The sequence below is a fragment of the Amblyomma maculatum genome, chromosome 6 (genome assembly GCF_055883805.1).
Source record: "Amblyomma maculatum isolate TAMU_Amacu chromosome 6, ASM5588380v1, whole genome shotgun sequence".
NCBI lineage: Eukaryota > Metazoa > Arthropoda > Arachnida > Ixodida > Ixodidae > Amblyomma > Amblyomma maculatum.
Window position 1 is genome coordinate 1,116,477 of NC_139349.1, and position 14,907 is coordinate 1,131,383.

At 46.4% G+C, this 14,907-nt stretch overlaps 1 protein-coding gene across 3 annotated transcripts in view; it reads left to right on the forward strand.

The window, feature by feature from the left end:
- The window catches only part of LOC146184933 (uncharacterized), a 91,012-nt gene that overhangs the window by 34,115 nt on the left and 41,990 nt on the right, over positions 1-14,907 (forward strand). The window contains exon 1 of one of the 3 annotated variants that reach the window (XM_084605907.1): positions 10,109-11,143. The exons of the other annotated variants lie outside the window; for them this stretch is intronic. The gene's annotated coding sequence lies outside the window, so the exon portion shown is untranslated. Of the gene's footprint in view, positions 1-10,108; positions 11,144-14,907 lie in introns of those variants that run through there. 3 annotated transcript variants of the gene reach the window in all.

The window sequence follows — 14,907 nt, forward strand, 5'->3', positions numbered from 1 at the left end:
AAATCAACCACACAACAGTTAAGGTGGAACAACTGCGAAGATACAAGGAGCGCGATCTGGTCGCTGCCAAGCAGAATTAACTGAATAAATGCACTCGCAGAATGTGAAAGAGTTGTCGCTCGCTTTACTCGTAGCAGTATTCATCACTAATTGCGCAACAGTCGCGTAGCAGAATGCAGCACTCGGGCTTTCGCCTTTCATCACTTTAGTCGCCAGAGTGTCCTCGAATTTTTTTCTTTTCAGATGAGACTTCGTAAAACGTCAGCATCACAGCGGAGAGCCAGCAATGTGCCAGTTTTGCACGTGACGTCATTGGTAGAGCAATGTTAATTCCCAGAGAATTGACTTGGAATAAAGCTGTCCCGCTTCCATATTGTATAGTATGTCATTTGTTTAGTTTCATCACCGCCGTCATCATCGTCGCTGTCCCTATCCTCGCATCGCCGAATGATGGATAAAATCCTCTCCCTGAAGTCTTGAATTGGCCCCTGGCTACCTCTTCGTCAGCTTTGTTTCAATAACGCACGCTTGCGGTAGAAAGGCCTGGTAAAAAGGCGCTCTTGCACCTTCCAATCGGACAGCTGTGATTCCAAAGCAGTGTTGGTTAAACCACGCTTCAAGCCGTCCGCACACATCGGGCGTGTGTATCAACTATGGAAAAGTTCATATCTCACACTTTTGCCTAGAACGTGAACGACCGCACTCGTCAGGTTGCTCCAGAATCCACGATGAACGCGGCATTAATATAGTTTCGTGGCATCACCTATACAACATATAGTGTAATAGAACATATAGCGTAGATTTACGCATTCAAAGTACGAGCTGATCGAAGTGCATTATATTTAGCTGTTGGTTATACTCTGCGTGGTTCAGTCATCGTTTTCTGACTAATGCTTCTCCGAAGGGACCAGCAAGTGACTGATTTACGTGGAAACAAAGTAACGTTGCTCACCGCTGTCGTCTTGAACGCGTGGGGCCACGTGTATTCATACATAAGTTGCTATCAAAAACCCAATGCGGTCCTTATCGTCTCGCTGAAGGTCATCATGAGCCTGGCTCCTTGCACTTTATTTGGGGAAGGCGCAAAATAATTGTCATCCTGCCTTACGGAATCGTTAATGTTGAGGGTATTACCCTGATGCACAGAATCTCACATAAATTGAGCGCAGCTTAAAACCCTGTAGCAACGCAGGTCTGTAAAAGAAAAGAAAGCGAGGAGCACTAACACGGTCTCAATGAAGGCAAGTGTACTTCAATTTTCTCGGCAGTTTTTAATGTGGTTACTTATCCGTTGCACCTAATTGTGATAAGCTATGGGCGCCTCAATTTTACGTTCGCTTGCGGTGTCTGTACGCCGATGGCTTTTTGAATCTGCTACCGAACAGAGCAAGAAGATCCGGTTACACGGAAGCTCTTACCGCCCGCAGTGTACAATGTAATCCTTAAACATCCCTCTGGCTCTGACGACGCGGTAAGCGCCTCGCGATAAACCTCCGGACTGCGCTTGGAGGCGTGTGAAGTGGGCGCATATCGAGACGCATTTAGGATCGGCGATGAGTGAGCTATCACCGGTGCGTAATATCGCAGCTCTCTCCAGCTCATTTTCCGAAATCTCGAAATCTATCCTGACACAGCATTCCGATACATACATCAGGCACTTGGCTGCCGCAGGCTATAGCGCAAGACAAGAGTCACGATGCACTTTGTGTAAAGGGTATTGTTCGCTGTATCTTTTGCGAGATCCTAATGGAACACGGCTACATGCAATACAAAGGACTGCTCTTACGTTCTCCGCATTGAGTAATCGGTGGCGTCCACTTAGCATTTGTGATTTTTTTTTTTATCGTAATTATCTTCATTGTCACCCTTCCTTCCGTGCATACTGTTTTCATCACCCTTCGGCGTAAACTGTAGCAAGTGAAGAGCCCTCCTTCGATGGGCTTGCTCAGAGTTGCTAGAATAAAAGCTTTCTCCCTTTTCCTGTTCATAATTACTACACAGCGAGAAGGGGAAATAAATAAAAAAATAGAGCATTTCCCGTGTACTTTATAACGGTCTATCAAAAGGTCGCTGCTATTTGCCGTGCTATGCGCCACGTAGCTCTAATGCTTATTCATTCTACCGCCATCTTTTCACAGCAACGCTGACTGCACACCAAGCCGACCTGCTTCTTCCAATCCTCCATCTGTTTGACCAATAAGAGCTGCATGATCAACTTGTACCAGAAAGCGTATACTAGAATGTCTTCAGCAGCATATTTTCCATTCTGCTGCCAGCTTTTCCAGGAAACACTTTTTTTCTTTTTTTTTTTTATTTGCCTTGTGCACACAGAAACACGGCGCATACACGTGACCCACACGTGCATAGACGGACGTCACTCTGTGCAGACCATTGTTCGCTGACCGGCCGGACCCCGGGCGTCCTCCCCACCGAACGCCCCCTTAGATTCGAAAAAAAAGAAAAAAAAAATCTATATATCAGCTTGGCGGCGATGTCGAGGCAAATAAACATATTTTAAGCGCAAGAAGTAGGGAAACAGGCAGACCCCGTGGAGCGAGAACCGCTGGGGTCCACGCCAGCTGTTCGCGTTCGCGCACTTGTTTACGGCTAACTGTGGATCCTTCTCCTCCTCCTCCATCTCAGGAGCCTCGCGCTTCGGGTGCCCTGAAAGTTAAAAAGGGACGTGTAGATGTCACGATAAAAAAAGAAAAAAGACAAATTGGAAAGAAATATGAAATGAAAAAAAAAAAAGAAAAAGAAAGAACGTATAAACAGAAGTGCGAACCTGCTTAGCTCGATGCTACGATGAGCGTTTCCGCTTCAAAGAGCTCGGCGAGGAGCAGTTCTGCCCGTGCAAGCGTTCGAGTACAGATCAAGACGTATTTTGAAGACCAATTGGGATGGGATGGCGCAGCGTGGGAAGGGCAACGGAGGACAAACCACTGGACGGCCGAAGCGTAGTCCGATATCCCTGGTCACAGTACTCACACTCAGATAAAAGGAAGCCGGCATCACGACAGCTTACAGCGCGCATTTTTTTCGTCATTGTCTTTTGCCGAGCCGTTTCATTCGTATCGCGTCGGTCGTATTTTGCGCATCGATGCAGGGGCGGTTGCTATGTGTACACATCTATACTGTTGCAGCCTGTCATATATAGGTTCGTGCATCCAGAGCTGGCGTTTCGTCACAGCTCCACTATGTGCGCGTGGATCCGTTGTCGAGATGCGCCTTCTCCATCTGGCCGCGAGGTGTGCAATTGGCGAAGGTGGTGCGCCCCGTGCAGCTTTCTAAAGTGCACGGTGCATACAAGGAGCTTGTTGCCATGCGGCCCGTCTTTGTCGTGCCCCTTGGATACTTCGTTCCCTGTGCTGGCGTTTGTTGGCTGCACTCTGCTTGCAGTGCACGTGGTACGCGTATACACTGACCACATTTATGCGGGCGCCCGAAGCGAATAAAAGCGGCAGACAAATAGGGAGAGGCATCTTCGTTGTGTCGTCATTTCATCGAGAAAATTCTGGGAGGAGGTGGAGGGAGTTAAGTCCTTCTGATTTTCTATCAGTCATTAATAAAGAGGTCAAGGTCAGGAAGGTAGTTGAGGAGGTTGTGTCACGCGTGGGAACACATTTTTTTGCTGCCAGGTTCGTGATCTTGGGCTGTATGTGGTTAGATCCCCGGGAAGAAGGAACGAAAGAAAGCAGATAACGATGGTTATTTTCTGAATTTCCTGTTGCCTCCATTTGCGAAACTGCTGCATTAGTGATCGAAAAAAAAAAAAAAAACTATCATTAGCGCCCCCTTACGGTCGGCAGGAATGCAGAGTGGATGACAAGAGAATAAATGTACGCATGCAAACGAACAAAAAAAAAACGTAGATTTTCTCTTTAATATCTCTTCCAGCAAGTTGCCACAAAGAGCAGGACGCAGCTTTCTTGCAAATAAACAAGGTCCTGATAACAGAGTTTTTTTTTAGGTGATTTGCTTTCGCTTTCCTCCTACGCCTAATTACTGCTGCGTTCTGGATGCTGCGTCATCAGTGCGGATATCTTCCATTGTTGTCCGAAGACAGGCAGTCGCTTGCAAAGCACCACCAGTACGGAATACGGGGGACTCTATAGATAAAACATATATATGCGTGGCTGGACAGACTTGGAATATTATTTGTGCCTTTTTGTGAAGTGTGTTCATGTGTCCTCATCGTGTGAAGAAAGAAGGAAGAAAAGAAAGAAAGAAGGAAAAAAAGAAAGAAAGAAAGAGAGAAAGAAAAGAAAGAGAGAAAGAAAAGAAAGAAAGAAAGAAAGAAAGAAAGAAAGAAAGAAAGAAAGAAAGAAAGAAAGAAAGAAAGAAAGAAAGAAAGAAAGAGTTTCCATCCCCGGTGTCATGCATACTTTTTTCGGCTCTCGGTCAAATACTTGAGAGGCAGCAGCGAAGCCTCGCCAGTGCAATTCTATCAAAGAGTGCCGTTTATCGAAGAAAAACGCTGAAGGAAAGAAGACCCTTGTACAGAGCGCTCCGTCCTCACAATCTTCGTCCTCGCTCGCTCTGCCCATGAAAGTGCGCGCGCACGCGCGGCCGTGCCTGCCCCTTCACGCGCCTCGTGACTGTTGAAAGTCGAGGGGGGCGTCTCGCTTCTCGAGTGTCGCTTCGGCCGCCGCATGCACGACGAACTGGCAGCTTGAGCCGCTCAAATCTCCTGTGACCCCAATGTCAAGGTACAGTGGCTAGTGTAGTCAAGGTCTCGCCAATGGACGCCGTTGCATAAGCAGCGTTTCGATCGCCATGCCACGCGGCAAAGTACTGCGTTCGTATACGCCGTGCATGGTGCGGATAAGATTGGCCTGAAAGTACCATTGAAGACCTTGAAAAACAATCGTGGATGTATGCTGGAAGAAATTCAGCCCGAAAAGAAATCGGCACCTTTTCTTCAAATCAACGGAATCTGCGGCAAAAGCAGCGAATCCGTTGGGTACGGCCAAGAGCGTGGACAACTGAGCTAGTTAGAGACATTTCACTTTCTGAAGGGCAACAGCGCAACCCTTGGCGGAGACTAGTACGAGAGTGGCTACTTTATTCTTGCATATTTGTCTATGTTTGCCTTGGAGTCTTCGAAAATGAAGCAATGGTAAATATGTCCTTTTTTGCCGGTCGAACGTAGAGTTAGTTATTGTTCCGATCAGGTGTCAGACACTCGTTGGTTAATATCGAACACGTAGAACTCGGATGATGCGGGTCAAGCAGGGCAGGAGCTATGCTAGCTGGACAGTCTGTTAGTCAGAATTTAAGGAGGTTGGCCTTACGTGGTCAAACCAGCGGGTTTTCCAAACAGCCTCATGTGTCTGCGAGTAAAGTTTTCTGCCGGTTTGCCAACAACGAAGCCTTGAAAATGAATGGCTCCACCTCTCGGTTATGCTGATATGTGGCAGTAAACTCGGTGCGTTATTCTCGTGTGCTTTCGCTCTTATAAAACTTGTGGCCTCACTTGTCGCTTGCCCTTCGGCTAGGTTAATTATAAGAGCGGCCTGACGTGATTACGTCATTACACACTACACACAATAATTCCCAACAACACACACACACACACACACGTGTGTGTGTGTGTGTGTGTGTGTGTGTGTGTGTGTGTGTGTGTGTGTGTGTGTGTGTGTGTGTGTGTGTGTGTGTGTGTGTGTGTGTGTGTGTGTGTGTGTGTGTGTGTGTGTGTGTGTGTGTTATATGTGTGTGTGTGTGTGCATTTTTTTTTTTTTTGGCAGCATCTATTTTCAACTAATATAGGGCCGCTGGAATCTGTGATACGCCCTGCTGAATAGTGCTCTTAGCAAAAGGTGTAGGAACAACCTGTTATTTTTTTCCCCACCTCTTTGGCTAGCGGAAACATTAAACCAACATTATCGCCCTGGTACACAAATTGAGACAAAAATTGTTATATTCGCGAATCTTAGCAAAAAAAAAAAAAAAAAAAACAGGAAAACGCGACATTTATGTGCTTGTGAATATAGCCTAATAGGGGATCCAAATGGCACGTGAGTGCATACGTTTTATGAGGGAGGAATGCCGCGTACATTTATTTAAGCTTAGAAAGCAGTGAAAACAATGCTAGCACTCATCTACATAGACGTCAGCAAATTAGCATATATAATAAATAAGTATAATAAATTCGGCTTGTACGAAAGTGAACAATTGCCTTTTGCGCGCGAGTTTCTACGGCCCGCTGTTGCTGAGCACGCAAAGGAAAATTATGCTCCGTGCACGAAGATAACGCATGTTACTGATAGTGTTTTGGTTTATTCAATGTCAGCGAGTGTTATTGCCCGTTACAAGAGCCTTTTCTTTTTCCATTTGGTCCAGCCACGTGACAGTTACTATTCGTAAGAGAAAAACACTTGTTCCGCCAGTTGTGGAATACGCCGAGGCGAAATCATCGTGTACTTGTTGCAACGTTACAAGGTTGTTTACGAGAAGCGTGGCAGGTTTCTTTCGGTCACGGTGACTTCCGTCAAGGTCCGGGCTCATCGTTTCTTCACTGCCTTCGGGTCCGCTGGCAACGTAGCTAAAGTCCGACGTAGCGCTTATGTCGTGCCGATTGTTATTGGCTTAAAAAGACCGTTCAATTTGACGGAATCTCTAATGTGATGAACGACAACAAACCAAGTTTTCGTCTTTTGTCGCTGAACACATTACAGAAACATTTTCATTTTTATTTGTTTACCTACACTACATGTATTTTGCTATTAAAAAAAAAATGGACGCCTTTAGTGCGATCCGATAATGATAAAACAATTAGAATTGAGCTTATTTTCATGCGCGATGAAAAGGCCTGTTTTAGGCAGCTTGGCTACCTCCCATCGTCTTTTATTAAGACGCAGCACTAAACCTATGATACAAATTGCACAAAAATATAGAGACCAACTCTTACCAACAAAGTATGCATAAAACACTCCCTCGTTACGGTATGTAAAATATAACTAAATATTATGATATGCGTGAAACATCACGCGTACATACAACACGGCATGAATATATTACCATTATTACCTCTTTATTGGGGAAGGATGCACAACAGCGAATAGCATACAGCCACAGCACTCAAGCGCATGTTTGAAGCTCATGCAAGTGGCCGACACCATTTCAGATTTCCTAGCAAGACAGCACTTGTAAAGGTGCAAAAAGAGGATGCTGCAGTGGCCTGGAGAAGTATTTCCAAACTAATTGCGATTCCAGTGAATCAAGCTTCTCACTCCTGGAATATGTTGCTCGTTGTAGCTTGCTACGCTATAGTTACGTCTGTGGCATACGAGCTATCTGGATTTCTTAATCTCGTTTTAAGTTCAGCCGTATAAAAATGGGCGGTTCTATGACTCGGGCCTCGAGGTGGTATCGTTCTTTACCCCCTTTCCCCCCACAGCGGCCTTGCACCTTCCCCTCATAATAAAGGATACTCAGTCAATCAATGCAAGTGTGCGTGTAAATTATGACCACTAAGCCTCGTCAAGTGTAATCTAATGTAGTATGGCAGTGTCATCTAGCATAACCTAGTGTATTCAGCGGAGAAATATAAATAAATGAGGCGCTGCTTATTAACTCACATATAGGCAGACAACAGCCTCTGACACCAACAAAAGCATTGGGAGTCTTTTTTTCTTCTTCTTGGGGTGCTTATAAAGGGCTGATAAAAGAGCAAATAGTAATGTAATAGATTTTTACACTCTATTATAAGGTTATTAAACCTTTACATAAATTAATATTATGATAGATATAAAAAAATTTTACTTTCATCAGCGCCACATAAGAAAATCCTCTATGCTTTTCTTGGTGCCGGTGGCTGTTAGCTACCTCAGCACCTATAGTGTTATCTAATCTAATAAGGTGTAATCTGACCAAACATAATCTAACCTAAACGCTCCGCACGGAGTGGAAATTTCTGTTGGCGATGGAGAAAACAGCTAAGGACGATCTCTGCGGTCGTTGTTTCGGCATTCTTTTTCAATCGCTCGCATTGTTTCGGTGATCACAGCCAGGCTGTTTCTTTCTTCTTTTTCTCGCACTCTGGCGTGTCCACACCGCGCCGGACACAAACGTACCTGAAAACCGCACAAATTCTGACCTTCGCTACAACATCCACGCCGAACAACAGCGGTAGCTTGCGGGTGACACGTCTGATTCTGCGGCCTTGTTCCATGACCAGCGGTCATGGCTGACGGTGGCACGGTTCCACTCTAACGGTATGAACTCAGTACACTTTGGTTTTATTTGTTCTTTAACACACTCTCAATTTCACGAAGCACGCGTTGTCGTCCGCCGGACAACGTGTACGATGGCAAATACCGATGACCGTGTGCAAAATTACGAAAATGTGCGTTACGACTTTCACTCCGGCATACACGGCACAATGTTTGTGCTGGGCGTGGCAGATGTTTTCCGTGAGATTGTAAAATTCGCCTGTAAGGTACTGCAGGCCGCGCTAAGGCTTGATCGATATATGCGATAGTTTGATGTGTGTAGTGAGTGCCGTATACAGCGAACTTATGTTTGCAGGTCGTCGTAGAACTGCAGGCTGGCTGTCACCCTGATACCAAAAGAAAACAAGTTGCGGGGAAGGGGCTTACAGACTTTGTACATGCACACCCACATGATGTCGCTTCTACTGGTGCCGCGATTCTAAATCTGAAGGGCAGTTGATGCCAGCTACTCCACGAAAATTCTCAAAGGAAATTTTGATAATTAGGAATTATTGGCATTATTTCATGTTTTAAGAGGCGTTATATAGGAATGTTGGTATTGAGAAAAATGCCCATCTGCACACAGGCTTTATTAGTTCACAAGACAAATTATTTTATTTATTTATCTTTATTTAGTTGTTTCGAAATACGGCCGGCCAATGTATGGCCCAAGCAGAGGTGAATACACACAATCTGCTTATGAAAAAACTGGAAACAAATATACGAAGCGTAAAACGTACAAAAACATACAAATATTCCACCAGAAAAACGGACGTTATAGCTCTGCAACAAGTTTTTGTGACGACGCGAAGCACATGGGGTGGCTATATATTCCAGTCTTCCACTACGCTAAAGAAAAAAAAAAGTTACTCAAAACAGTTCATTTTAGCGAAAAGAGAAGGAAATGAATGATGAACGTCGCACGTTCTTCATGCTGGGTTTAACGCACTCTGGAAGCAAAGAGATGCCAATCGGCCATTTTTCTTACGGGTTTCCAGTGCTTTAATCTAGTTTAAATGCGTAGGCTGCGAAGAGAACTTCTTTTTTTATATTTGTTAATTATACACTTGATAGCTTCCCATGAACTCATTAAGCTACGTGAGGATTTTTTTCGGTGTACTGTTCGCACACTGGGGAAGCATATTCGAGTAAAGAACAACTAGAATAAAACGTAGGGTGAACCTGCAAAGATGAAGAGCTACCCGCTTTCCTTTCTGTTCTAGAGCTCTGTGCTCAGTCGCGTGACTAAAGCGTGAATAGCTCATCATCGCTAATCAGCTGATGTTCACGATGGAGGTTACTTCTATTTACATGACATAACACAGCGAAGCTACAGGTTCTGGGAAATGCGATAGAATTGACCACTTCGAACTGATGACATCCGCTCGATATGCAATTTTATTTCAGCCGTGCTTTGTACGTCCATAATCTCAGAGCCTATTTCATTATAACAGAGTTCGTCATGAATGGTCTATCTCAGCTTGTATTGCGCGGTTTGCTTTAAGGACGCAGAGAATGTAACGCGATGCCGTGGCTTAAGAGAGCGCGGGCGTAAACTCTCTCTTCGTATCTCCACTTGCGATGAGAGCCGTTTTCTTTGCTTGCTTACTCGCGCTGTGCGAACGAGGCATCTGGCTACATAAAAAAGTTATTGCTCAAGGATAGCACTTTGGCAGGGCAGAGAAGTGAGGGAAAAAAAAAAGCCAACTTATAACTAAACAGATATGAGAGAACGCAATTTCGCTGCCGGCCAGCTGCGGTGGAAACCTCCAGCAGCAGTCGGCGGTGAATCACGCGCGAGTGCTTGTGACGTCACGTGTCCTCCCGGCGCTTGCGCGGCGGGCTTTGCGAAAGCTTCCTGGGAGGACTATCCCCGTCTGCAGGCGTCGAATCTCGCCAGGTTTCCGCCAGGCCGTCGCGCGACGCTGAAACAGCAAGGCCTGTTGTGTTTGTTGTTGTTTTCTCCTCCTCTGCTCTCCCTGTGCTCCAGGCTCAGTTCGCTTCCGTGACGTCCGGTACACACCGACTGACCAAACACTTCGGTTCTCTTCACTAGGGAAGAGCGAGCGCCGTTACTCGGACAGCATTTGGCCCTTGTCCCAGTTTTACCCGCAAGAAAGACGGACTGTTTCAAAGAGCGTCGTTAAAGAGGTATTTTTCTTCGGAGGGGTGTCTCCTCCCAACCAGAGTGCGGGCTCCGCCGCAACGAGAGGCGCCGGAAAGTCTCCACCGCACGCTTGTAAGAGCCGCTCGTCGTTGCCCAACTGGGATCCAGAAGTGAAAGCGCTGCCAATCGCGACCTGCACGTGCGGAAGAAAGCTCGGAGCGGCTGCTCGAAGCCCGCTGCCGCGGAAGACCGCTGCTCGCACTGTTTTCGCCGTGTGTGACGCGCCGACGACTTGTTGTTCTGGTCCTTCTTTACCGGAAAAGGAAGCTTGCATTTGTGCGCCGCTGGAGGATTGATAGTGTGCTTTTTTTTTTTCTTTCTGAACCGTGCACTTCTGGACCGTGCCTGAGACACCAAGGTCACACCGCGCCTGCGTCCTCGAACAACCAAAACAATCTCGGAGTTTAGTTTAAGCCAGTGCTTTCAGACAGCACAACTGGTGCGGAGACTGCCAGTGGCGAATAGCCGGCTAGATTGCTTTATATTGCTGTGAACTCTTATTCACGTGTGTCGACAACACCGGTTTGTTTTCTTGTGCCTCAACATATTGCACTTGGTGTACATTGACGCCGAGGAGCCTATTGCGGCCATCGCACCGACTGCAGTCGGTCGTTCTCCGTGCTGTTCGACTGCGACATAGGCGCATCGTTGTCTGGGTAACGACTTGAAGCCTGCACGCGCGTTTTTACGTCTCAGTGGAGGGCGCCCGTTCGCGCTGTTGTCACCACGGCGGTAGACTTCTACATCGGCTACGACGATGACGGTGAGTCGCCGGCGAGACGTCGCAACGCGAGCGCCGTGTTTACCGCTCCTCCAACGACCTCGGCGGAAGAGAAAGGAGGGAGAGAAGCCGTGCGGTCTGCTTACGATTTCTATTTTTTTTTTTTTTTTTTTTTTTTTTTTTGCGTGGGACACCTGCATGCACGCAGCAGTGGCGAATACAGCTGTGGAGCGCGAGCGTCGTTTTCGTGCCTCCACAACGGTTGTGCGTTCTGTCACTCGCCTCGCCTCAGTATTCTCGTCCGAGTGGCTAAAAATGACTCAACTCTCCGCAAGCGGTGCTGAAGCGTAAGAATGAAGATACCAAACTTGGGGCGTCATATGTAGAAAATGTGCACTTGTAAAATAGATGCTGAAAATTAAAAAAAAAAAAAAAAGCAGCCCAGCCTCCTTGTTCGGTTAGTGCACAAATGCGCAGGCGTTCAATAGATGCATCATAGTGATGTCAGCGGTCTTCAAGTAGAGACTTAGCACGCTATATCATCAACAGTGTATTGGACCATTGCTTAGAAAAACAAGCTACTGGTGATTAAAAAAATTGTGCTTCCTGTATTTACTAAGCTCAAAGGTATTGGAGATAATGACGCGTATAGTAAATAGTTGAGAAAGATTTGGCTTTGGAAGATGCACTACAATGAAGTACATTAGTTACGTCCCATACGAGGGGCCAGTTTCTAAAGTGATTAATGTCAGTTTTACGCAGTATGTTCACCGACATCATCCGCATTCGTTCATTTCACATTCTTCTCTTCCCATCTAATTTTTGCATTTTCTTAAATTTCTCCACCCTTGCGTTGTTTTAGATGTCCCCGGCACGGGCGTGAGAATTTCCGTACGCTTTAAGCCGATAATAAAAGTTTATAACAGAGAAAGATATAGCTGTAGTCAGTCCTATCGATGCAAGCAGCTTCAGCATCGCTGAAGCTCAGGATGAGAACACATGCCCGCTCGCCACATGTACACATTGGGTGAGCGGCATACTTGGCGCTCTCCGAATTGCGAAATCGCATCACGCGCGTTTTGCCAGCGGCCATTGTGACGCGCTTATTGCGACCGATTATGCGCAGCGCTATCTCACCTGCATAATAGCTTATCTTGACCGCGGTCGTTTATGCGCACGCTTCTCATCGCTTTACTCTGGTGAATTCCTCCGCGGTTAAATATGTTCCAAAGCTAGTTGCAGTTCACGTCCTTTACCTGCCCGGCTATTCACATATCTCTCTCCATTCTTCGTGAATGGCGGCAGAAGGCGTTGTGCTACAAGATGACAATACTTATCCAACGTCATTTCTCGTGAGAGATAAATTCCAAGAAAAGAGAGGAGGAAAATTGCTGGGACCGGCTTCAAAAGATCCGCATGCGCAGCTATCCGATACGGGGTTCGCAAGGGTGGCTGGAGATGATGGCCTTCGATTAAAGCGCTTCGCTGACTCTTGGTGATTTGCGTTCGCTTTTGTCGGTCGAGGAATGCCCACGTGCGCCGGTTCGTGTGTTGTCAAAGAGCGCAGGTTGTGCACGTATGGCCTTGAACGAGAACTCTTCGCGCATCACTGACGTCACAGTAGGCGCCACCATTCAGCGCTTGGATGTGCAAGGAGGCAATAACAGCCGGCGAGTGCTAGACGGCGTGGCACCGATTTCTCTCGTATAATCGCTTTGTTCAGCAAGCGGGGAATTAGCAAGGCGCACTGTTTCTCAAAGCAGGATTCTTTGTTCATAATGCTTCATTGGTTGATTGTGGCGAGAGCTGCTGGTCGCGCTGTCCTGCAACCTAATGTCAAATAATTCCGAGATAAACAAAACTGTAATACGTTAAGTGTATTGTTCTGGCCCTCTGTGTTATGTTTACTACACAGCTGACTGTACTAGTGCGTTCATTATTTTATTCCGCAATCTCCCGGATTGGCTCTTTCGGACATATATAGGTGCATTACTACAACTACCTTTGCTGCGGCGGTTCCCACAACTAATAATGCCACTGTTCCGAGATTTTTTTATTTAGTTTAATGAAACATTCCAGAAGGCATGAGGTGTCGCCTGTCGATGGCTATTGTTATACGTGTAGCCTGCAGTTTAAATGCAGGGAAATGTTTAAAGACTGACAAAACAAAAACCTGAAGGTTGGCTCGTCTGCACTGTTAGAAGCTTTCGCAGACGCCATTGCGAATCCTTTGATATTGAAGGTGGATATGTAATTTTGATTGACATGCGGGGTGAAGCCTGAGATAACAAGCCTCACGAAGGATCTGATGTTCGCAGTCGGGAAGACGAGGAACTGGTAATCTAAGCACTTGACCCCTTCAACTTCAGACGCATTCCTGAGTCACTTTATGCAGCTATATTTGAAGATGCAGATGCGCTATTACTCTGACTCGACTTTACTGTTCCGGTTCATGTAAACACATCGGCAGCAAAAATATTACCGGATTGTCAACGAAAAGCAACAACCAGACAGACACCTTGTAGGCGATTGAAAAATCAATAAACATACGCAACTGTTCACAGCGGCCTGGTTCAAGGCTGCAAGGGCGATAAACAACGCTTGTCGAGCGCTCCGCCTAGCAACTGCTAACCGGACGTAGTAGAGTGCAAAACGGAAGCGTCCCTCTAATAGTGTTCGCTCGGCAAAAGCGGCTGCTGCGTGGCTCGGTGCCAGCTCCGAGCGGTTCATGGGAGTCCGCTGATCGATGGCTCTGATGGTCTCATCAGCTGTCCGGTGGAGCATTGTCACGGCAGTGTTCCGCGGTGACCGCAGGCTGTAATTGCCGTTACGTGACTAACATCAATACGTAATAATTATTTACGTAATGCTTCATTGGTAGCACGCAGCGTAGGAACGCGGTCACCAGCACGTGCACATCAGTTATTCGCTCGTTGCCTTTGGTTGTAAACCAGAATGCAGTCAGTAATATTTATCTGCTAAATGCAGACCGCTCCCTTTGGTTTCACGATCTATTTTGTAAGGGTTCCGTACATCACCTTGCTTTTACTGGTGTTTTCTTTTCCATCGAATATGTTGTCGCTGCTGCAAGTAATTGCTTGGGAGTTAAGCTGCTTTCAGAGCGGCTTTCTCGAACACTTTTGTATGTGTACAAAAGCAGAAAAAATATTGGTACTGCAGTAGCTCTGCAGTAAGGTTCTGTTCCGCTGGCTGCTGACATTGGTGAACGAAAGGGCACCGAAACGGGAACAAAGCCACAGATAATGAACCCGTGAGACAGGCGATACACTTCGTTTATACATAAAATTTGGCCTTGTCGACGGTGCCACGACCGCTTGAGATTGAGTAGTCGTGACAGTGATAACGTAGCTCGTCTCGTTTTCGAGTGCTTTCAAAACGATCGCATAAGAAGGAACGCGGCAATATCGTAGTAGAAATAGTTGCTTTTTAACATATTTTTACGCGCACGCATGCGAGAACATTTCAAGAACCGTTCGATCGCAGAGCTTGCGTCATGCCCATTCGTGCTTGTGCTTAGTTGCGGCACAACAATAAAAGCAGCCGGCCCAGCGGCGAATTCCTCGCATGCTCCTGTACTCTGTACTATGTCCACAGCACCATATCGAATTCGGTACATAATACGGAGTCCAATGCAGCACAAATCAGAGCGTAACACATTTCTAGGTTTAGTAGCTATACGGAGTCCAGTGCACTGTATGTATAAAGCTCATATGTATACACCGTACAGTATGTCATACACTGTGCAGAGCACGACGGCACACACATACAGAACACACCAGCTCTCG